The sequence below is a fragment of the Centroberyx gerrardi genome, chromosome 10 (assembly GCF_048128805.1).
Source record: "Centroberyx gerrardi isolate f3 chromosome 10, fCenGer3.hap1.cur.20231027, whole genome shotgun sequence".
NCBI classification, from domain to species: domain Eukaryota; kingdom Metazoa; phylum Chordata; class Actinopteri; order Beryciformes; family Berycidae; genus Centroberyx; species Centroberyx gerrardi.
This window is the reverse complement of record NC_136006.1, coordinates 11,317,679-11,343,088: the sequence shown is the minus strand read 5'-3', so window position 1 is coordinate 11,343,088 and position 25,410 is coordinate 11,317,679. Positions and strand designations below refer to the sequence as shown.

At 43.4% G+C, this 25,410-nt stretch overlaps 1 protein-coding gene across 3 annotated transcripts in view; it reads left to right on the top strand.

Annotated features, from left to right (window-relative positions):
- adarb1b (adenosine deaminase RNA specific B1b) overlaps positions 1-25,410 on the top strand; it is a 132,343-nt gene that overhangs the window by 69,692 nt on the left and 37,241 nt on the right. For 2 of the 3 annotated variants that reach the window (XM_078285957.1, XM_078285959.1), the window contains one exon: positions 11,248-11,293. The gene's annotated coding sequence lies outside the window, so the exon portion shown is untranslated. The remainder of the gene's footprint in view (positions 1-11,247; positions 11,294-25,410) is intronic. The other variant, XM_078285958.1, reaches the window with a different exon arrangement.

Here is a 25,410-nt window from a genome sequence, read left to right as displayed (position 1 = left end):
CCTGACCTAAAACTGGCTGGACGTGCACACCTCTAAAATGACCTTTTCCATTCTGTTCTCCCAGTCTCACCTGGAAACGCTGCATTTGCCATTTTAATTGAATTCGCAGATAAACGAAGACATGCCATATTGTTTTAAATGTGTGTAACATGTGAAGATCACCGAAGAAGTTGGCAAAAGAAGGTAGAAATCCCCTGAAGGAGTCTGTAAAATCTCTAAGGAGCGTTTATTGCTGGTGGAAAATGTCTCCTGTCATTTTTTAAAAATTTGGAGTCACTGAGTGGAACTGGAATGTATGTGTTTCTGGTGTGTGTGTGTGTGTGTGTGCGTTGGGATTTGTGTGTGGATTTGCTGGTCCTCTAGGAACAAGTCTTGTTGATATGAGCTTCCCACAGATGGATCTCACTTTACCAGGTGTAAGCTTTAGCCTACTGGATACCGTCATCTCATTTTGTCATCTTCTCTCTCATACATTCAAACACACTCTTCCTCTCTCTCTTACAGACACATAAATGTGCACACAACATGTCGTGGCCTACTTTTTAAAGTACCTCTCTTGTAATCCAATCTATGGCCAGTGAATAGAAGCGGCGTGGGAAAGCCTGGACCACCATTGTATGACAGAAGGTCTGAGAGAAAGGAGGTTGGAGAGGCTCTGCAGGCTGGATTCGGTCTCCATCTTGGTAGCGGTTAATTAGCTCGAACTCCACATTCCTATCCTATGAGAATGAATCACGATGTCGGAGGAACATGGTCGTGTATGCAAACATAAAAACACACACACACACACTCCCCCATAATTACAATCAGACTTAATCACAAATGTACTATCCTAATTGATGCTTAGACACACACACACACATTCCTCCCGCTCCCAAGAAACCTAATGAGGACTCAGGTGGCAGTGCCTGGTGCCTGCTTTGGGCGGTGGCTATGCAGATGTTACCTGGTGGCTTCAGGCTTTGTGTGTGTGTGTCTGTTTATCTGTGTGTGTGTGTGTGTGTGCAGGCCAGCTGTGATGGCCAGCTGCCCACATCACCCAGGCCTTGGCAACTCCCCAGATGGTTGACCCAGATAGACACAGCGCCAGGGGAGAGGAACACGCACGCACATATACACACTCCTATACAGAGACACACAGACATACACATAAACACACACACACACTCAGTCACTCAGACACACACACTTAGCTGTACATGCTTTAATTTATGTATTTTTGTACACAAAAGTGCCCACGCAGTCTCAGCAGAGCAGGTGAGAGAGGAAAGTTATTGTTGTTTTTTTTGGGGTGTATTTTTGGGGCGACCTCAAACTCTCCTGCTACTGCAAGGTTTCATCAGTATGTGGCTCTTTGTTGTAAAAACAGTTCCTATGCAGGTCTAGAAAGAATAGATGTTAATTGAATAGATCGAATTATGTAGAGGTTATTTGGTGACTTCCAGGTCTTTAACGGTTTGTAAATTGCACAAAAAGTCAGGAAAACTATGGAAAATAGTGTTCAGTCTGGATATATTGTATAATTTTGAACCCACTGTCGTTTTACATTATATGTGTTCGACATGTTTTGTGGTATTAAGTGGTATGGCCTTATTGATATTCATATTGCTATTCATACTGAGTGTGATGCTGCAGTCCCTAACAGCCACATATCACTGCGTCTCCATTGTTCCTCCATGTAGACGGACAACAAGCTTTACAACTGCGCTAGGACTGATGTTTGCTTTTTAACTGTGTGTGACCATGCGTGCCTGCTCACCTTGGTGTTTGTTTGTATATGCAAAAGTGTTTTTGTGCAGTCATATGTGTGTGTTTCTGTCTGCGTGTGTGTGTGTGCAGTCATTACCCCCAATGTCACACCGCATTGCAGTGCAGTAAAAACCTTTTGTGTATGGGATTTTTTTTTTTTTTTTACTACACAGTCCACCTAACAGCTCCCCGAGGGCGGCCCACTATAGACATGTATTTCACTACCTGGCGCTTGAGAATATATCCATTTAGATCACAGTACTGCAATTGGAATTGATTAATGTGGAATGTGCCAGTATGTGAATTAGTTTTCCAGCTTGATGTTTTTTTTCTTCTGTATATCTGTATAATTTGTGTATATAAACCCATTTTCTATGCTGTATCTTATTATGATGCTGCATTCATCCTCCCTTGGGAATGAATGAAGCATTTATCTGTCTGTCTTTCTATCTCTACATCAGTCTGTCTCTTCTCTGTCCATCTCTCTCTCTCTCTCTCTCCGTCTCACTACATCTGCCCGTCCGCCGCTAATTGAATAGCCCCTCCCTCCGGTCCCTTCTCCCTCTGCGACCAGATCTATTTCTTTCGCTGTGACCTCAAGTTGTCCCCCTCTCCTCCACAACACAGGAAATGGAAGGTGGCGCTGACAACAAGGGCACGCGGTAGGGTGTGGAGATGAATCGGCCGAGAATAGAGGCTCATTCTTTATGGGAGAAAATGCTGACGTCCATGTTGTGCCTCATAATAGAGAAAGGAAAGAATGCTAAAGGTGAGGAGAAGTGAACTATGGCTGAGAATAACTTGAGGCAGGATAGTATAACCGAACTAGATTCCACATGTCAGTGTGATAGAGTGTGTGTGTGTGTGTGTCTGTGAGGGGGCAGGTGTATGTGTATGACTGTGTGTCTATGTGTATTGGTGTACTCTGTATGTAGGATGAATTTAGCATTTCTGTTGTCGACATTAGTACGTTACCCAGCAGTTAATCAATCAGTTAGCGGTTTAGTCCCATCCCGACTGTCTTAACGGAGTGGTCGGGTGGCCCAGTGTCTTGACTAGAGACCGTCCCGTAACTGGAAAGTCACAGATTCAAACCTTGCTACAACCAAAGTGATTCCACAAACACCCCCGTTTTCCTATCAAAGCATCCTTGCTCCTACCGAGCTCCTACTGTACCTACTCATTCATTGTTAGTTGCTCTGGATAAGAGCGTAAATTCCTAAAATGTATTCACTGATTTTTTTTTTTCCTAACATAGGACACAGATCTGATGTTTTCTAATCAGTGTGAACAGCAAAAAGCTGCAGGGAGTTGGCATTTTTTTAAAATTCTGATACGCACCACATAGAAGTGTGGTACAAAATCAGATCCCGAGGCATGCGGCCTACATGCGTCTGATATTTGAGCGCTCTAATCAGAATTTGTCAGCGTTGCCGTGACAATAAGCAAATCTTTTGGCATTCACCTGAGACATTTGTCAGAATTCGGGGCCCACGGCAGCTTGGCTGAGGATAACAAGGCAACTGCGGAAAGAAAGGAAAATAGCTGACTTTAGTGTTGATTAGTATTTGGAGGAACACCTCAATGTGAGCAGCAGTTCAGAAATGAGCGCCTGTTGTGTGAACGCAGCCTATGTGACTTGGGAGCAGCTACTGTCTTAAAGGCTCCTGCCCTTACCCCACCTCTTCCTCTCTTACATTTTGTTGGCTTTGCCCTTCAGGTGTGTAGCTTGCCAGAGGGACTAGCACAGAGCCGGCCATTGTTCTCTTCATGCTCCACACCAGCACACATACACACACACACACACACACACACGCACACATACACAATCCCTGGCCAAGCACCAGGCAAAGACCCAAAGCCACATGCAGTCGAGCAGAGCGGGCCCAAGTGGAGAGCTGGAGGTTGGATAAGGAGGGGGACCACACCCAGCGGTGAGGGCTGAGTGGATGGTGGGCTCTGGGAACCGGAGGGAACTCCCTTAGGAAGAATCAAGTCATTCCTATTTACAGGCGTTCTTATTTAGAGGAAAAGCAGGCTGCGTTTTTGAGAGACAGGCAGTGAAGTGTTGCAGCCGTTAAACGATGTGAAATAAGTAGTGGTGTGGCTGAAATGGAGTGAATAATTAGATTTTTGGAAGCTAATAAAACTCGCAAGATTAATTTGGCAGTCTGGTCTGTTTATAGATAACTCTGTGTGGCTGGCTCTGTGTGTGCGTCTGTGTCTTTCACTCTGCATGTTTGTGTGTATTCCTTCATATTAGAGTGAATATTCCTAGAGACAACCCCCCTCCCTGCTCGGCCTCACTCTCATTGACACTGAAAGCTGTTCATCTCCCCACACTGTTAAATATTTAAATGTTCCGCATTCAAACCGCATAGGACATGCTACAGCGCTAGCTTGGCTGGCCAGTGGCCCGCCGATAGCCTGCGCTAACATTTCTTGGCAGCGGCGGCAGATGGGTTGAAGACTCTGTCTCAAAGTGCTGCTGGACACTGGCAGGAGCTTCTTATTCTGTAGCCACAGAATTCAAGTGAAGAAGCTTGTAATTTTTAACCACTTACAGGATTAAAAATGTATACTCACTCCAAATCCTTCGGAGTGTGAATTTTGCCCACCACCTGAAAGTACACACACTTCATATACATGCTGTGTGTTGTTGGTACGTCTTTAACTATAGATGTGCACAACACTGAAATATGCAGTCTTTCGATAGACTACAGAGAATTCAGTGATTCAGCCGCCGCATCGCTTTTCTCAGAAAATGTGTTGCATCACTGAAAATGGGTCTCACTACAGAAAAGTATAGAAGCCACAGAACCGTGCCGAAAATATCCTAAAATGACCCCAGCTAGATGTCCCTCTCTTCCTTACTAAAAGCCTTGCTCACTGTCAGTCTCCCATAGAGTGATTTTCATAACCTGTAGAGCCCAAAAATCAAAGTTGGGGAGTGCAGACTTACTTAGGAAAACTGAAAAATGTGCGCTAGACTTTCATAAAGCATGCACTGTAGGCAGACTGTTAGCTTGTCCCATCAGAGTGCAGCTCCCGGTACAGTAATATCTTCGGAGCGCCGGCCACCTTTCTAAGACCCTGTTTACATCTTGTGTGTATATACAGTATATGTGTGTGTGTGTGTGCATGCATTAGGAGTGCGTTTTTTTGCCTTCGGTTGAGCAATGTGACTTGTTTTCACAAAGATTTGTCCTCAAAATGCTTGAGAAATTACAACACAATCATGGCATTTGTTTTTTTACTAAGAGCATTAAAACCTTACTCATCTGAAAAACCTCAACTGATAAGCGCTCTTTATGTGAATGATTGTCTTAGACAGTGCCATGTGACTCTGACTTGCTCCTAATGCCAAATGAAATGGAGACAATTGTGTTCAGATCTACTCTATTTGCTGTCTCCCTAACACATTTTGGTGTAAAAAGGGTTTCTTTTTTTATATTATTGTACGCAAATCTGTGATCCAGAGTTACACACATTCACACCTGGGATCTGCCCGGTGTAAGAGATGCATATATGCACACACACATGCTCAGATGCAGCAGTACACTGAAATTTGCATACACACACTCAGTTGCAAGTGTACATGCAGTCAAACACACGGAATAGCTTTGTATTAAGTATATTGTAACACTGCTGCCCTCTGCTGGAGAGGTGTCAGTATAACAAAAACACTGCATGAAATTCATAGGGTACTGTGGAGAAAAATAACGCATGCTGGTGCAGCTTCTCTCTCCCTTCAATTACTGCATACACACACACACACACACACACACACACACACACACACACACACACACTTAATTAAATGATGGATTAATTAACAAAGTGTGTCGGTGCGTGTGTGTTTGTGCGAGAGGGCAGAGGGAGGGGCGGCGTTTGAGGGCTTATCAGGACACTGGCTAGTATGTGTGCGTGTGTGTGTGTGTGCGCCTGTGTGTGTGTGTGTGTGTGTGTCTGTGGATAGTGGCCAGTGGTTAGTGAGCCGAGTGTTACCACTGGCCTAATTGCTGGCTGCAGACTGGGAGCCGAGGTTCACAGTCACGCACCCCTCCTCTCGCGTGTGGTCTCTCTCTCTCTCTCTCTCTCCTTTCTCTCTCTCTCTCTCTCTCTCTCCTTTCTCTCTCTCTCTCTCTCATAATCGATCGCTCTGACTCCCGTCCAGCGTTGTCTTTACCGACTCTTTGTTCTGCTCCTCTGCTCCCTCGTTCCAGTTGTTTCTCTCTCGCTCTCTTTCTGTCAAGATTTTGAACCCCCCCTCCCCACCCCGTCTCTCTCTCCATCCATCCTTCCATCACCCCCCATCCCCACCCCACCCCAACCCCCCCCCCCCCCCCCCCCCCCCCCCCAGTCTTCAGAGAGCCCATTAGTGTTAAACGTGGCTGAGAGGAGGTCAGCACCAGCTAGACTGTACAGCGTCCGCAACATCGTCGCTGTAAGACTGAAGGCCCTTTGGCTTCCCTGCCGGCACACTGGCTTATGACTTATGAAGACAATGACACCCCACCACCCCCCATACACACACACACACACACACACACACACACACACACACACACAGACTCTTCCTCCAATTTGCTCTTTATCTCTCTCTGCCACTTAGACTCATGCACATACTAACTCTTTCCTTATCTCTCATTCTCACACTCTGTCTCTCACTCACTCACTCTCACACACACACACACACACACACACACACACACACTGACTGAGTCCCTCTTGCCAAACCCTATGTGTGTGAGATGAGGTCCAGTGAGTGCTGCTGTAGGAACGTGACTTCCTCACAAGGCAATGAAACTCTCCGCTCCTGCCTGGACATTTTTCATCTGCCTTCATATTCAGGTATTTGGGTCTGCCGCGGCCCGGGACACGCTTACACCCACACTTCAGGCTTCAGCTGACGCGCCTCTCCACAGCCACTCGAGAGGACTGCTTCAGCACGCAGTTTACACATACTTGTAAATTGCTGTCCTAAGGAGGACAAATTGTAGACTTTTCTGAGGATTTCATCAGCACTCTGCGGGGACATTTTTAGCTTTGTTATTTTTTTCTTCGCCAGGCGTTAGTCACAATAAGAGGGAAAAGCAGATAAACAGAAAAGCGGCTTGTTGGCAGCGGTTTTATTTCCCATTAAACAGAATGGATAATGCTTGCTGCAAGTGAGCTCGTTAGCTAGATAGCTTGTGGCTAGCAGCACCCATTAGTTTAAATGAGGAACGCCAATAATGCTAATAAACAGTTTTTAGTGTAGCTGAAAGACAAATGTAGAGGCCTTTTTCTTCCCCACATTGTGCCTGCTAAAAAAGGAAAAGAATGAGTAAAAGTCCAAATGTCAACGCATCAATTTAATGATGCTGCAGTATTTGAGATGTGGCCTCCTTTTTGGTGGCAGTAATGATCAGCCTCTCCCCTTGCCGTTGTCTGGTGGTACTGCACCATTATATTTCTCAGTATTTCTCAGTATTTCTACGGTATTTTTAGCTGTTAGGAAATGATTCCATAATCTGTAAATGCACCATCAGTGACCCATGACTTAATCGCAGCCAAAACACAAACTCCGAAGGCCTCAAATTCTGGATTCCAGGAATTGGCACATAAATTCCGACAAACTGACTTGAGGAAGACTTGAGAAAACGTCAAAATCCGTTCCCACCAAACCTATTTTTAGAGTAGACTTGTGCTTCTCGGTTGCAGTTGACTGTGAGGAGAATCTATCCAAGTACTTTCAGCAACAGACGGTGCTGACCACAGTAGCCCGGCTTGGCCGCCTGTGAGGCTGTTTAAGAGGTTGTTTTTGTCAATGCCTCTGTTCCTCTGTTAAACCACGGCAACGGGCCACCAGGAGTTCAGTCTTTATTTGGAGTCTGGAACGCCTTCAGGCTTTTTAACCACAATTTCTTCCCTCTTGTCCGTTCAGCTCTGTTTAAAACTGCAGGACAGCTGCCCAGAGATGGTGTAGCGGGTAAGACCTCTGCCTCTGGAGCGGCTTGTCGCCCCGCAGGCCTCGGACTGAACCTTCTCTCCTGCGTCTCCCCTGCTCTTCGTCCCTTTCAGCTTTTCCCACTGTCTCTGCAAAGGAAAATACGAGTCTCCCTTTTCCAAAAAATAAAACACAAAGCAGTCAACTGTCCAAAACAGTTGTGGTGGGACTTGGCCGGTGGTGGTTATGGTTGGCCTGTACACAGAAGCATGAATGAATTGCCGTCTGGAGCGTATTGCACAAGTTCACCATCTCCTTTCTCATGCTTTTTCTCGCTATCGCACACACACACACACACACACGCACACACACACACACACACACACACAGTTATCCCGCTGCCTTTAGCTGTCTCTGTCTTTCTCGCTCTTTCCCTCTGTCTTTCTCTGTCTTTGTCTCTCTCCTTTTTTATGTCTCTTGCACTGTTTCTCTCTCACTATCTCATTCTCTGTTTCTTAAAATGCACTCTCTCTCTCTCTCTCTCTCTCTCTCATTCCGTATTTACTGTATTTTCAGTTTTTATGATACAGGTAATTTTGTAATTTTAAATTAAAAAACATCAAAAGTCTTCAATTTAGGGTGCTTTATTGCCGTGAAATACAAAAGTACTTATTGCCAAAGCAAAGTAAAAAAAAAAAAAAATGATGACAGTAATCAACCTTGACCACATGACAGTGACAATGAACGATAAATATACAATCAATATGTCATCAAATTAGTAAATACAACAATTAATTATCTGTCAACCAGTTTATATAAATACATACATTTTGCATCCTCAACGCATTCTCATATTTTTTCTTTTCTACATTGTCAGTGATTCTCCTTCCTCTCCTGTCTGACTATGACAGGCTAAGACATATTTAGCTGCAATAGCGGCACACTCTGTTTTTTCTCCTAGAATGTATTGGAGCTTTCTCTTTCTCTCTCTCTCTCTCTCCCTCCATGTGCTTTATTGGCATGAATGTCTTCCTCCAAAAACCTGTCTTTTGCTCTCGAAGACGTTTCTATATCAGGCAGGGGGAAGGGGAGCTGTTGAAGGATTTGGGCAGTAGTGAAGACCCTCACCTCACCCCACAGGTTAAAGATCCCATACACAACGAACACTTTGTCTTTTCACCTCATCTTACCTTTCCTCACCTCATCCCACTCCCGCTCGCTCTCTTTCTCTCTCTCTTCATTTACATTTCTCTAGTCTGCTTTGCCTCTTGTTTCTTTATCTTATGTTTTCACTCAAGCTTTTTTCTCTATATCCCCCCCTCTCTCATTTCCTTTACTCCTCTCAAGCTTTTACTCCTCCTATCTCTACTTTCCCTCCTCTTCTTATTCTTTTACTATCATCTCTATTCCCCCCCTGCTATCTCCTGGAATGGCTTTGGAGCTTTATGGCTTTGGCTGGGGTCGAGCTATTTTTATTTTTATTTTTTTTCCTTGCAGGAAGTATAGTATAAGTCTTTTTACACGCGCCACTAGACTTTTACTGTTGTTATTTTCATCCAGCTCTCTGTCAGCTTCAAGTCATTTTTCACATGCCGCCTCCTGCATTTTTTACTCCTTGAAGCGGGAGGATGCACGTGGCAAAATCAGAATCGATTTATCACCAATGTACAGGAGTTCATGTTGGTGACATTGGTGAATTAATGTATCGAGAACTTACCTAGCGACACAAGTACACACTGGCACACCTGGCACAGTACGTCTCAGACTTGCTTACTAGATACAAGCCAGATTTCTCAGGTCTTCTGGCTGCAGCATCTTAGTTGTCCCAAGGATGAAATCTGGTGGAAATCTGGTCGTTTTAGATCCAGCTTTCAGATTTAGCTTTCAGTTTCTGGAGCTGAGATGTTCCCCAACAAACCCTTTTCAAAGAAGATCTTTTAAATCTTTTCTTTTCTTTTTTGACTAGGTCTGGGTTTGTGTGTCTCCATGTCATATGTGTTTTTATGGCAGGCTCGCACTACTTTTGCTTGTGTTTTGCTTCTATGTTTATGTGACGCACACGGAGTTTTCTTGTTAATGAAATCTGGGACACAAATCAACTCGAGTAAACTTGGCACAACGCAGGACAGACAGTAGACAGACAGTAGTGTATACATGTCACTCCATGTATACACAAAAAAGCATTGTGTATTCATGCAGCTTGGCATGCGGTAGATTGCAGTGGGGAAAATTACCGCCAGTCAATAGCCAAATACTGGCAAAGTTTTTCCGTTACTCATGACTTTGTCTATGCCTCTTTGCCAGGAAGCCAACCATGATTCAGAAATCCTTTTCTATTCTAAAATTCCATCTGGCTGGTGAGTTTGGGATTTACCGGTCACTTTGGCCAGTGGAGTAAAACAAGTTAGTTTCTTGCCCTATACACATACCCACTGTCATTGATGGAAGGATAATGCTCAACCATGTAGGGAGAAAAGCATTGCTATTCTGTTGCACCACAGCTGATATACAACTGTGTTAACTGTGTTGGTGTTTATATGGGTGTCTAGACCTTTACCTAGCCTTTGTCCTGTTTATGTTTCAGGCAACACAATATATTTATATATTTATTTAACCATTATTACCTATACCTGTAACTTTTTAGATAGTCTTTGCAAGTTAGTCTTGTCGAGATCCAGGGTCTCCTTTCTAAAGGAGACTTGGAAAAGCAGCAGCAGTACTTTTAGTTAAAGACAGAGCAGCAATAAACTTATTTCATGAAAGTAACAGATGAAAAGTGAAAGAGAAAAGGAGAGAAAGACAGAGCAGCAATAAACTTATTTCATGAAAGTAACAGATGAAAAGTGAAAGAGAAAAGGAGAGAGCGAGACACAGGAGAGATACATCATTGATGGATCCCAACTCTACAGGCGATATGAGAGGAGAAACAGTGCTACACTCCTAAAACAGCTTAATCAAGACATTGACAAATTCCAGTAGATCCATCTCCCATCCTCATGACTTACTACAATTTTTGGAAACATTATTTGTTTCTAAGTTGTTTACACAAATCACCAGTTCAAGGTCCTGGGTAAGGGCAGATCCTGCTTCTGAAAAAGCCTCAAAGAACAGATTATCAATGGCAGGGGTGGATCTGGTGTAAGAACTGATCCCCCACTTAATTAATACATCCATTCATTGGAACTGGCACAACCTGCATTCATTACTTTAAACAGAGGCTGCGACCGGCCTGGAACACCATTCACATTCTTTGGAAACAATTGAACCGGTGTATGTCTGAGAAAGACCAGCTGAGGTGGAAACATTGCTGAATCACTGCTAATGGAGCGTCAAAGCAGTGTGCATTTCATTGTCTTCTCCTCTTTATCAGCCACCTGTTCAGTATTGCGGATGCATACACACCGCCTCCTTGTATCAGTTCAGCTGGTGCCATTGTGCTTGGCAGGATAGGTTTCTGTTTGTTTCTTTGTTTTTTGACATGACTAACTTTCAGTAATCCAGCAGTTGTACAAGTTCAGCCAAAATCTGTGTTTGCTTACCTGGAACAATTTCTGTCTCTCCTTCAGGTCTCTGAAGTCCCACGCTTCTGCAGAAACAGCAAAGCCAAAGTAGGTGAGTGGTTGTTCACTCTCTCCGTTTCTCTTCCATTTCTGCTGACTGTCTTTCTTTGTTTCTTTCTTTGTTTCTTTCTTGCTTTCTTTTTTTCTTTCTTTCTTTCTCCACACATCATTTGCGTTTGTTTAATCACTTGGCCTAATATTCACTATTCACAACTGTCACAAGTATTTTCAAGCGCTAGGGGGCCGTCTACCCCTTAAAATTTGCCGCTTGGAACATGTACTAATGGGGTTCAGTATCATTGATGTGTCACAAATGTAATTACAGAAGATAACCACTAGAGGGAAGTAGAGTATTATTGTCTTAGTGGCCTCTGTTCCCCCTGCTTCTAGTGTGTTTCCTAGTGTGAGAGAGAATACAAGCAAAAATAAAATATAAACCCACAAGTTAAACAGGATGAGGCTGAAAATTGAGCACAACATTGCAGGGATAAACATGTTTTCACTCTGCTTCATATTAGCATATTTCAAGTTGTGACTTGAGGCTGTGTGTGTATGCATGCGAGTGTATGTGTGTGTTTGAGCATAAGGGAGCCGTATTCAGTGTGTGTGCAAGTGTGTATTCAATAAAAAAAAAGCAGTATCAAAAGAGAGAGAACCTCAGCTCAGTTAAAACTCAGAGAGAGGCACCAACAACCCGTGATAAACTGCGGGGGAGATGGAGAAAAGCGGGGTGTTGTTGGTTGCCGGAGACGTCAGGAAGAGTTGGAGAGGGGATGAGAGGGATAGAATCGGCTCCCTGTGAGAATTCACAACCCTTCGAGAACAGGAGTCGCTCTCTTCGGCTAGTCCCCTCCTCCTTTTTCACACCCCGCTCCGTCGCCTCCCCTCCCTGACTACTGATAGGGCAGAGATGGAGTCAACGGAGGAGAGAAACAGCGAGGGGAGGGAGGGAAAGAGAGTCTGGGTACAAGGGAAGGAGTAAGGGAGAAACAAAGAAGCGCTGCAGGTGTGTGGAGTTGGGCGTTTTGAATTCTGAATAGTATTAGCTGTACAGCGCACACTGGACAAGTGATAGGTTTTGTCTTTCGCTGGACTTGACAGTTGAAGGACAGACGAAACCAGGTGTGTGTGTCTTCCCAGCAGCTCTAGTTGTGTACGGTCCGGGTTAGTGTAGCGCTGTTAGAGAGCTGTTCAGTTTATTTTGTCACGGTTTAAGTGCCGACCGAGCCATGGCCCTTCTTACCAACGGCGCGCAGAATCTGGGCTCCTACTACTGTCTCATCCGGCGCCGGGTCAAGAGGAGGCGCAAGAAACGCTCCGAGCGCAAAGGTAAACTGTTGACCGACTGAGAGAGTGTTGCTGAGCTGGCTGCTTGTTGTCGACTTTTCAGTTTTCAGTTACTGGCAACGGAGCAGAGCTGTGGACCTGCTGCACCGGAGCCTTGCTTTCACTTCTCTGTCAAGTAACAAGTTGATAATGATATTGGTAGTCTGTGATTTAGAGAGCTGTTAGTCCTCTGTGGGAAAAGGAAATAGGATTACTCAATACCTGCTCACACTGATGTGTGTTACAGCTAAAAAGCTTTGAATTCTTGTATGTTTGCATGTTACAGTGTGTTTGTTTTTTGTGATATCAAAAGTAACCCTACCCATATGCAAAGACATATTCAATCTACAGATAACTTTTCAAAAGGGATGAGTTTCCAAATAATAATATTGACATGTGTAAAAGTTTTTTTTTTGTTCAGATCAGCACATTGCATGCGCTGTCACTTTCTTCATTTAACGTGCTGTCAGCGCTATTTGCATTTTGTTTTGATGGTTTTGACGTGGAGAAATCATTCCTCCTTTCATTTTAAAAGCTGTCTACATTTGACAAGAAATACACTTCTTGCATTTCCTATCAAGGAATTCTCAAGTTGAATACCTTTATAGATTATGGCAGAATGAAAAGACATGGTTTTAAATAAAGAATTGCTGCGGCATCATCAGCCAACAACATTTATTTGCATGTAATCATTGAATATTTATGAGCATGAATGCAATCATGAAATGCAAATCATGAAAATGAAATGTCAGTAAGGGTGTTTAGTCCTTTGTTACTTAATATGAGCCGAAAACAGAAGCGCCACAACTTTGATTGTTCTCTCTTTGAATGAGCAAGACCCAATCTGTTTTTCTTAAACACCCAAATTCATGTATGTTTACTGTAATACACACACACTCACACTGTCCTACCAAACCCTATGTATCTGATAAGCGGTCCAGTGAGTGCTGCTTTAGTAATGTGACTGACCTCCTGCATCTAAGAAACTGTTTTAAAGAATCAAAGTGATTTTTCTCTTTACAGCAGAGACAAAATCAGATCACTTGGTTATTAAACGAGACAGATTGTCTTTTGCTCTCTCCCTCTCTTCTCTCTCTCTCTGTCTCTCGGAGTGAGACAGGTCCTTGTCTCTGTGTAATTGAAGTAGACTGACGGCAGCTCTACAGAGGCTCTAAGCTTTTCTCTCCTGGAGTTTGCTGCTCTGCTCTGGGGATTAGCCTAACAGCGAAGGTAGTAATTACTGAGGTGGCCCCATCTCACTGGCAGTATTAGCCATGTGTCAGCCACTTGCTTTGATACCCACTACCCCTACACCCCACCACCGCCACCACCACCACCCCCCTCCGCTGCCAGTCGTCAAGCCGAGCCCATTCATCCGAGTAAATCCACCGCTGCTGATGTTGCATTTTTAGTCCCTGACTCGCACCCCAGCCCAGCTAACTGTGAGACTGACTTTGTCCATCAGCATTACGCAGGTCTGTTTCCCGCCTTTTCACTCCTCCTTATCACCACGGGAATGAAAGTGGCACTTTTTCACTGTACTGAGAGAAGCGATGACTAAGCGGGACTTTTGGGGCGATGTTGCCCTGCTCTCTCAGCCAGCTTTAATGCCCCCGCGCTGGAAGCCCTCAGATAAGTTGCTTAGCGCTTTAGCTCCTGAGATCTCTGGGTGGGTTAGCGGCTAATGCTAGCTGCGAGGGTGTGGCCAAGGCCTTCGCTTTTCACACGCTTGCTTTTAATGATAGGGAATGGAAGGATGGGATAAGGAAAATCTCTTCGCTTGGTTCCCTCCACAGTGAGGTCAGAGGTCAGGGTCAGATACAGAACAGCTGGACGGGACAGGATGCGGTGTGTTGCTCAAGGACACTTCAGCATGGCGGATGCTTGCTGATGCAGGGTTAACCAGGGTCACCTGGTTGAAGAACGATCTCTCTAACCACGAAGCCCCTCCTGCTTTAAACAGAATTAAAATACTGTACATCAGTGATTCTCAGGACTCATAATTTAGTTCACATTAGGGCCACAGACCCCCATTTGATGAGAGTTTGTCTCTTGGACCCAAATCTGAGAATATTTTTATTGTTAGATCTGATTTTGTCCAGAATTCCATGACTATCTGTTTTGTAGGAAGAGAGATAACAGTGAAACTATGATCAAAACAGTCATTCTTCTACATTCTCTAAATGCTTCTTGTAAATGAAATAATGATGAAGTTTAACAATTCATCAATTTGCTGGGGACCCCCTGGAACCCCCCCAAGGACCTCTGGTGGTCCCCGGACCGCACGTTGAGAACCACTGCTGTACATTGTGGGCCACAGTGTAGCACTTCCAAGATGCTGATTTCACTCCATTAAGAAAATTGGATTCAAGAAAAAAATGTATGTTGATTCAGCTCATTTGGGGATTTTCTAGATATTTTTTTTTGTGCCTTTGTGTAACTTGAGTATTCTGAACATTTAGTCCAGTCAGTTTGTAAAATATAAACTTCCTTTGTCTTTTGAATTTGAGCACAAAAAATGAAAGGACACTAAAAGCAATATGTGAGATTTGCACAGCGCTATTTGTAACTCTGTTACAGACTAATGGTTGTAAATGGTACAATTATTTATTGACGGCATAACCAGTAGCAGTGTAGATGAGCCTAATTTATCTCAGCTTCATAAATGAATTACCATACAGAGCACCATGCAGTACAGTGACTTTCAGAATGCTGAACTTAAGCATTATCTTCCAGTGGATAAGTTCTCCAATGCATCTCCCATAAATGCACCAAGGCAGGACACTCATAGACGATGCTTTTCCAATGGGCCGTATATGAAATATGGAAAATGGGGAACAGGGGCCTTTTCTGCCATGCCAGCAAAATCTCCAAAATGAGCTTTTGTAACTTGAATGGGGGGGTGGAGGGGGATCTGCACCGTCTGACGCTCACAATCCATCGCTGAGGAGGACACTGTTGTCTCCTTTCCTCCTCTTTCCTTACCTTACGTCCTTACTCCCTCCCTTCCTGCCTTCCTTCCTAACTCTCCTCCTCGTTTCCCACTTCATTCATTCATTCATTCACTCATTCATTCATTCATTCATTCATTTGTGCATTTGTGGACATCAGATGCTTTTAGAAACTATTGATAAAAAATAATCCTTTCCCTATGAAACATTTTAAAATCTAAAACCTTATACTTTACTTACATGAAGGTTTTCAGTCTATTGATCTTTCTATTTTTTCTTACTCTTGAGAATTGTACGAGCACACAAAGAACAAACAGATTAACAGCCTCTGAAAACGGCAGCTCCGACAGACGGAATAACATTCGACAACAATAACAATTCAAATCAAATGGGAAACCCTGTCACATTCATTACCTAACAACGCCAAAAGCTGTTGATTAAGAGCAGTGTTTTTCTTTTTTCTTTTTTTTTGTTGGCATAACGTCGTCGGCACCACAAACACAGCGGCACTCTGTCACGATAAGAAATGAGTTGTGTCTGCCTGTCTCAATGTAATTAGCCTTGATTAGCGTGGCGCTAATGACTGTCACAGACTGATGGAGGGGAAAAGCCATTGTAGCGAGGCAGCACAAGCCGCTGAGGTGTGTTTAGCCGGCGCAGAGACACTTCATGGCCCTGGAGATGGCTGGGCAGGGGTTTGTTTTGGCTACCTGTTCCTCCGTCACCATAGAGATAAACTTCATTAGCGTTTATATACAGCACCTCAGTGTAGATGCAAATGTTTAGGAATATTGAAATGTATCGTTGCTGCAACTGGTAATGTCCACACCTTTCATACTGTAGCTGCTGCAGTGGCTATCATTGCTTTTGAAGTAGTGGGATAAGACATATGGCGATGAAAAAGTTTAAGATACATAACTGATAGACAGCTTCCCAAACAAGGCAATCCTGTGCTGTGCAGTGATAATTCAATATTATCATTTATCGTCTTTCAGTGGAATTATATTGTGATGATATGATGATTTTGGGATATTGTGACGCACAGTTCTGCTGTCTGAATTGATGATAAAAAGCAAATTTAATGTAAAAACTCAGACAAAATGTGGTATGGTAGGAATATTATTAGAAAATTTCAGTTTTGTTTGACTTCACACCTAACATTACCATTTGGTTCAGTGGGACGAACATTAATTTGATTATTTAACATGTGATTTTGCATACGTGATTCATATTGTGATATATATATATATCGATATTGAAAAAAAAATCCTTATGATAATGGTGATATTGATTTCAACCATATGGCCCAGCCCTACCTCAGGTCGCATGTCAGAGAAAAGCCTCACCCTCAACCCTCCCGTCCTCCAAACACACACACACACATTTGTTTTTCCAGCACAGAAAAATCATACAAAAACAGCTGTGTCCACGTATATCACAATTCATATCGCTATCGCAATACTCAGCAACAAAAACTAGATTATTTTTTTGCTCAATATGTTGCAGCCCTCATCTCCGCCTCCCTCTTCACTGTTCTTCCCCTCTAGACTTCAGCGTCCATCCATCCTCCCCCACCCTCTTGCCTCTCACCTCCTGCATTCGCCCTCTTATGGGTGTATGAACGCTTTCTCCCTCCCGCTGTCTGCTGTCAAGACCCTTTTCATCTGGCCGACGTTTCCCACCCTGTCCTCTCCCAGCTGTCCATCAACGGTACCTTTCGGCCCGACAATAGCAGAGGCACGAGGTGTGAAATTCAACTGCTAGATGACAGAGTGTCCCACGCATGCACACACACACACACACACACACACACACACAGACAAAGACACACGCAAATGTGCACAGATGCTTGCATGCCCTTGCACAACATTTTCAGAAGCTCAAAACTTGTCTCACACACATGGTTGCACGCACACACACACACACACACACACACAGACACACAAAAGGCTTCCTTGATGACCAGGATCCCAGTGCATCTAACCTGGCCTTGAATGTGACAAACAGTGTTGGTTGTGAGCAGCTGGGGCATCCAGGCGAGGAGAACAGGAGGACAGGGGAGAGGAGGAGTGTGTGTGTGTGTGTGTGTGTGTGTGTGTGTGGAGGGGAGGGGTGTGCGAGTGGGGAGCACAGGCTCTGTGCTGATAAAAGACACTTTTTTGAAGCATTTCAAAAATAAAATTTCAGGGAATGGAGCCACACACACACACACACACACACACACTGGTCATGGAATTTCTGGAATAATGAGTTGTAGTAAAGACAGGGTTAGTCTGGGAATTTGATAAATTCTCTGGGGAAGTTGAGGAATATCAGGGAATTTTACAGCTGGGTCACATACCAGAATGTATTTTCTATCTAGTTTAACACAGTCATTGCATTAGATGGTTTTCAGCTGGTTTTCTCCACAATAAGTCAACTGTGGAAACAAGACTGTTTAGCTCTTTTTAGCTCTAGTTATGGAAAGTCATGAAAGTGTCATGGACTTTCACATCAGGTGAAATTTAGACTAATGTTTAAAAAAATGTGGCTTAAGGTTTTAGTTATAGTCTCTTCCCTGATTGTGTAATTTCATCTTTTTACTAGTCTGAGTAGTGCTAGGATCTCTGTGTTTGTGTGTGTGTGTGCGTGTGTGTGTGTGTGTGTGTGTGTGTGTGTGTGTGTGATCCCAGGTGTGTATGTATGTTTGTGCGAACATGTGAGTTTGTGGGAGTGCCTCACCTGTGTGCCCTGTAGGGTGACTGAGCAGTGAGCACTGATACCTCTGGTGGTGGTCCTCTGTGAACTGGACACTCACAAACACACACACACACACACACACACACACACACTCACACACTTACAAACACACACACACACACACTCGTAGCCCCACAGGCGCTCGGTGCCTATGCTGTGTCATAAATCAGAGCTGTCAAATAGATTTTACAGCTCCTTGTGAAAAGAGGAGAGGCAGCCACCCGACAACCTTGAAGAGATGGAAGAAAGCAAAAGTAGAGGGGTTTTATTATTATTAAATCTGCTACCTGGACCTAAGGAATCTATAAAGAAAGAGGGGACAATTCCTCACTGCACAGTGTGTGGGCGTACATGAGCCAAACTGAAAGGCTCTTGGTGCAGTAAGCATGATGGTGGCTGGACTGACCGCTCCTTCAGCTGTGCCTTCTCTGTTTTACAATCTATCCACCTGATAGGATGTTTTGGGGATTATTTATTTTGACATCCTGGACAAGATCCCCCGCTTCCTGGCGAAACACCCCAGCGCTCATAATGTTATCATCCATGTAGGCTGCAATGACGTCTCCAACCAGACTTCTGAAATTTTAAAATGGGATTTTAGCAGGCTGCTTCACTCGCTTAATGACTGCGGCAAGCATATTTTTTATCTCCGGACCCATCCCTCCACTTGGCCGAGGCGTCGGCCGTTTTAGCCGGATCCTTAGCCTCCATACATGGCTCCAGTCTGTCTGTAACCTCTTCTGGAATCGTCCATCCTTTTATCTGAGGGATGGTGTCCATCCTAGCAGACTGGGTGCACATACTTTAACGCACAACATATTTTATACAGTTTTTAACACTCCTACAGTCTGACTATCCCCTGCCACATGTCCAGACAGCCAAGAAGGCTCGACACCGGTCACTTCCGGTCTCCAATTGCAAGCTGACTTCTTCCCCGCACCGCTGCCATCATCTCATCCAGGCATAAACTCACTAGCTCCCCCTTGTGCCCAGATGCTCTCAATGCCCATAATTCAAATTAGTAGTCAGAGATCACAGTATAGGACACGATTATGTAGACAGAATAATCCCAGAAACCCAAATAATATTACTGCTGTACCTCGCCAAATTCAGCTACAGCCTATTGGTATAAATCCAACTCCTACTTTTGGCCACTCTGTTAACTTTGGTCTGCTCAATATAAGGTCCCTCTCCAACAAATCTTTTATTTGCCAGGAGTTTATCATCTCTAACAAAATTGACTTTTTTATGATATCAGAAACATGACTTAATGTTGGTGACTCTGTCCCTCTGATAGAATCCTCACCCCCCAACTTCTACTTTTTCAACTGTCCCAGGTTATCCCGTAGACGGGGAGGACTTTCAGTTGTTTTTAATAACAACTTCAATTGCTCACTCATCTCACTCAATATACTATGCAAAGATGTTAGTGTCTCTGACCACAAATGCATAATGTTCACATCTGTGATCCAAAATATTCTGTCCAATAATAAGCCAAACCCTGTATGCTCTCGCATTTTTAATACTTCCTCTGCGGCCAAATTCACAGATGCTCTCCTGTCTTCCTCAGTTGACATTGGCTCAAGTCAAGATGTTGATACAGTCCTAAATAATTTTAATAATACTTGCGCCCAGATCTTGGACCAAATTGCACCATTTAAGCAGAAAAAACCCTCTAAAGTTTCCCTGCCATGGATAACTGACAGCATACGTGCCCTAAAAAGGGACTGTCGTAGGGCAGAACGGAAGTGGAAAGCTTCTAAACTAACAGTGCACCTTGACATTTTAAGAGACTCTATGAGAAATTTTAATACAGAGGTTAAAAATGCCAGAGCACGGTTGTAAGATAGCTGTAGCCTGAGGGCCTTTAGTGAAGTAGGAGGCTGACTCAGAAGGCGATTTGAAGGTCCCACAGGTGAACATTTATTTACAGTGCAACCAAAGTGCAACACAAAAAAGAAAACAAAACTTCAAAAAACTGAAGATTTACAGAACAGAGGATAACTCAACTCATACCAAATCAAAATAACAGCACGTGCACTGGCATCTGCACTGCCTGACCTTCCCTCCCAGCTGCCTCAGAACAACTCTTTAAATACAGCCATCAATTTCAGAGACACATCCCCTGGCCTTCACCAACCTCACTACAGGGGTCAGACTTATTACCAGCTTTTATATATTATTAACCATAGTGTTATTTTCACAGAATTCCAATTTCCTACTGTACCTGAATGCATCACCAAAACACATACAGTAAATACCCGCGATCTCGCACAGCAAAAGAATAATACACATTAGCAGAGTAAGAACCCCCCTCCGACATGGAATAAGCCATGACATCATCGCTGACGTCATCGACCACATAATAGACGCAACTGCAGGGCGGCCCCCTCCCAAACAGTCGTTTCCCGCGGCAGGTAAGAGTACTTCAGTGAACAAAGAAAACGTAACTATACAATTCTGCAAATCCTGTAACCAAAACAACAATAAAGGTAAATGAAATAGCAACACTGTCTGTCATTACTGTGTTAAACCGAAAATATGGAATTTGGAAATCTCAACAAAATATAACGCTAAACACAAACAGACCCGATAGTTATGTGTGTTCCCATTACACAGTGAAATTACCGGTCAACTCAATACGTGATAAAATTAACAAACATGTAGAGATGTACCAATGGGCTTCACTTATGGATAAAGAAATAATGTTAACAGTGACAAATGATGTGGTCATACCCACTTTGTCACAACGGTATTTTTCGGACCTTATCGAAAAGAACCGACACAACTCCAGGACTTTGTTCAATGTAATTAACCGTGCCACAGAGGCTCTTCCAAGTGTCAATATGAACTCCTCCCCTGAGAAATGTGAAGAATTTTTAACCTTCTTCGTCAACAAAGTCTCTAGCATCAGAATGAACATTCCCCCTCCTGCTCAGGACACAACGATCTCTTTTAAAACTACTGCCCTCTTTGAGTCCTTTGACACAATATCTATTGACACTCTCACTGAGGTGATCAATAAAATGAAGCCCTCTTCGTGTGCTCTCGACATCCTGCCTGTGAGATTTCTCAAAGAAGTATATGGATCTGTCAGCCCATTTATTCTCTCCATAATTAACATGTCACTACTGTCTGGTTATGTCCCTGCTTATTTTAAGAATGCAATTGTTCAACCCCTTCTGAAAAAACCCTCTTTAGACCCTAACTCCCTGGATAACTTTAGACCAATTTCCAAACTGCCCTTTATCTCCAAGGTTTTAGAAAAAGTTGTTGCTGAACAATTGACTGCTTTTTTAAACAGAAATGGACTCTTTGAGACATTCCAGTTGGGATTTAGGGCAAACCACAGCACAGAGACTGCACTCCTTAAAGTGAGGAATGATCTGCTGGTTGCCGCTGATGCTGGAAAATCTTCAGTTTTAGTTCTGCTAGATCTAAGTGCTGCATTCGACACTGTTGATCAGTCTATTTTATTTGAACGTCTCCAATACTGGGTTGGCATCTCTGGTTCAGTTTTAAAATGGTTTTATTCTTATTTACAAGATAGATTTTTTTAGTGTAGCCATTGGCAAGTCATGGTCATCCTCTGTGAAGATGACCTGCGGGGTACCTCAGGGGTCTGTCCTTGGACCACTCCTGTTCTCTCTCTACATGTTACCCCTGTGGCATGTCATCCGCAGGCATAATGTGAGCTTCCATTCCTATGCAGATGACACTCAATTGTACCTCTCTTTTAACCCCAATGATTTTTATCAAATTAATACACTCAACGACTGCATCCTTGACCTCAAATGTTGGATGGCCCAGAACTTTCTGCAGCTAAATATTGATAAATCTGAGGTAATTATTATTGGCCTTGGCACAGCTAATCCTTATACCTCAAAACATCTGGGCTCTCTGTCCCAAAATATAGGCCAAAACTGCAAAAATCTTGGTGTCACCTTTGATAACCACCTCAGCTTGAACAAGCATGTTAACACAGTTGTCCAGTCTTGTTTTTTGCAGCTCAGGAGACTCGCCAAGATCAGTTCAATTTTATCCAGGAGAAATTTAGAGACTGTCATACATGCTTTTATTTCCTCTCGTTTGGACTATTGTAACTCTCTCTACACATGTCTGAGCCAAAAGAGTCTACATAAATTACAGCTTGTCCAAAATGCAGCTGCCAGACTCCTCACCAAAACCAAAAAAAGAGAGCACATTACTCCTATTTTAGATCCTCTTCATTGGCTTCCGGTAAATTTTAGAATTGATTTTAAGATATTATTGATGACTTTTAAGGCCCGTTCTGGACTCGCACCCAAGTACATCTCAGATGTACTTAGCTGTATGCTAACGTCCGCCTAGCTTGCTAGTTAGCCTGGCTAGCTAACGTCAATATGGCTAGCCTAGTTCGCACCGTCCGTGCGGGGGGGTTTGGGGGGGGTGATCTTCGAAGAATGGTCGAATAGTTCCCAGTGAATATCGAATAGTATTTTTGCTTGAAATGCCCATCCCTAAACCTGAGGTCCTCAGCCAAGGCTCTGTTAGCCATTCCACAATCTCGGCTGAGGACCAAGGGTGACCGGGCCTTTTCTCTTAGGGCCCCCACTCTCTGGAACAACCTCCCTGAGGAGATCAGACTGGCGAGCTCCTTATCCTCTTTTAAATCCCTCTTAAAGACATATTTTTATAAGTGTGCTTTCTCAGGGCTTGTGGTCTGATTTCACCTTCACCTTTTAAGTCACTTCTTAAAACCTATTATTATACAAAGTCATTCTCTTGTTCCTTATTTTATTGATTATTTTAATTATTTTATAATGTTTTATTTTACTTATTATACTCTTCCTGATATGTAGCTCTTTTGCTCCTATATTTCCTTCCCAATGTTGTATAACCTTTAAACTGTTTTAAAATTGTTCTTACTATTGTTGTCCACCATTTTTATTTTGTCTTGTGAAGCACTTTGTAACTTTGTTTTGAAAGGTGCTATATAAATAAAGTTTATTATTATTATTATTATTATTATTATTATTATTATTTTGTTTTTTAGGTTTACTAATGTTTTGTTTTTCCTAGGCACATAGCTCTTAAAAGAAGTGTGCTAAAAATACAGTAAATTAACCCTTTTTAGCCTATAAACGGTAGCAAAACTGATTGCAGTAATATTGGATTTATAAACAGTGAAATGGGAGGTAAACACATAGGCATGGCCAACCATCACACTGTGATGCATCTTATTTTCTGTTTGGCTCCCATCGACGCCCATGCCATGTTTCTGCCTCTTTATCCTCAATAGATTCCCTGCCTAGACTGATTTTGCCTCAGTCGCTTTTGCCTTTAGCCTTAAGGTTTGTCTTTGTGCGTATTCATTTGAATTAGACAATTATGTAGGTCACAATAAGCTTGTAAAACTCTGGATAAACATTTGTGTATCATTTGATTTAATGATTTTCTGCTGCGTGCAAATTTTCATAGATAGCAGTGTAAGTTTCTAAGTTGTAAGATGTGATGCACTATTGAGCACAGCAAGCACAAAGATCAAGTATCATTTCTGGGCTCTTAAAGATACATACTTGAATGTTCAGCTCAGTTACCAGCATGGTGTGGTTATCAGTCTCTCTTTTTGTCTCATAGCATTACTCAGCAATAACGTAGCATTACTACGTTATTAATTCTTACCGTTTAATAGTCTGTTAAAAGAGGAACGAGCCAAATATGTAAACCTTAACAAGGCTAACATGACAGGCTAACAAAAATACAAAACAGGTGTCTAGATTTGGTTCAGCCATGATCTAAAAGCACGTTTAAAGACTTATAAAAAGTGTTTTTCATTGTGTTTCTGGTTAGTCTCACTTCTTTGCACATCTGTCATGTAAACGTTTGATCCTCAGCTAATAGCAAAGTGCATTTTTACCTGTGCCAACCTATAGTACGGATACTTGCAGCACATACCCCACTGACGCAAGTGTTCATTATCTAAGAGACATCGCACGTCTCACATGCCTTCCGCTACAATGGAGCTCCTCCAACTAGTTTCACTGCAGTGTTGATTGGAGGAGGTTCATTGGCTGTCAGTGTCCAAAGGGCCGCTTCTTAATACGCAGAGTGGAAGAAAGCGTGTAAGTCCGGCGATTGGGCTCGGAAGGCAAATCGCTTCTGGCAGCCTAATTCACTGGTCATTAGAAGGGCCAAATTGAATAATGGACTCTGAGGTAGGTGTGTGTGTGCGTGTGTGTTTGATGAGACAGAGAGGGCCATGTTGGGTGGCCGTACTCCGTGGCCCCTTACCGTGTCCCATCAGTTTCAATCAGGCAAAACGACAGGCAGTCCCCTTTCCGCCAGGACCCCTCTCCATTAGGCCCCCAGCGGCCCACACGTGTACTCCATTACGCTGCATTACCTGGTCACTGCCACAAGAGAGAGACTTTACAAAAAAAAAAAAAAACCCAATTCCATTTCTATTAAAATTCTTCCTCTCGCTCGCTTTCCTTGAGGTAATCACTGGGCTGCCAAAGCTTTATTGGGGAAAGTAATGGGATGGTGGGATGGCGACGGTGGTCGCTCGCATATCCAGCCACATACATGGAGAGTTAACAATGATCCGCTCTCTCCATCTGACTACTTGTATCTGTAGTTCCTCTCTCCCCTCCTCAACTTTTAATAGTCACATCTATCTGTCCATCCTGTGTTTTTCTTTTCGAGAGTTCTGATCAGGCCTAAAACTAAAAGTACCCGTAGTATCACCCATTCTGATGAGTTAGGTAGGCTTGATATAGGCTTGAAATGTCATTTTAGAGGATAAGGGAGGAATTAGATTGGAATGGGATGGATTGGAGTGGTAGCGCTGTCCGGCGGGCCTATCAGTCTGTGTTAGGGCGGCTGAGAGGGCCGACTGATAGGCCGGCTCTCCTGCACCGGCCATTTCCCCTGGCCATTTGTCTCTGTCCAGCTCCCTATCCGTTCCTTGCCCCCTCTTTCTCTTTCTCTTTCCTCCTCCTCCACCTCCTCCTCATCTTCGATCCCTCATTTTGGACTCTCAGCCTTGTTCGATCTGTTTCTCTCCTCTCTCTCTCTCTCTCTCTCTCTCTCTCTCTCTCTCTCTCTCTCTCTCTCTCTCTGTCTCTCTCCCTCTGTTTTTCCCTCCACCACGACTAGCCTGTTTTCCCTC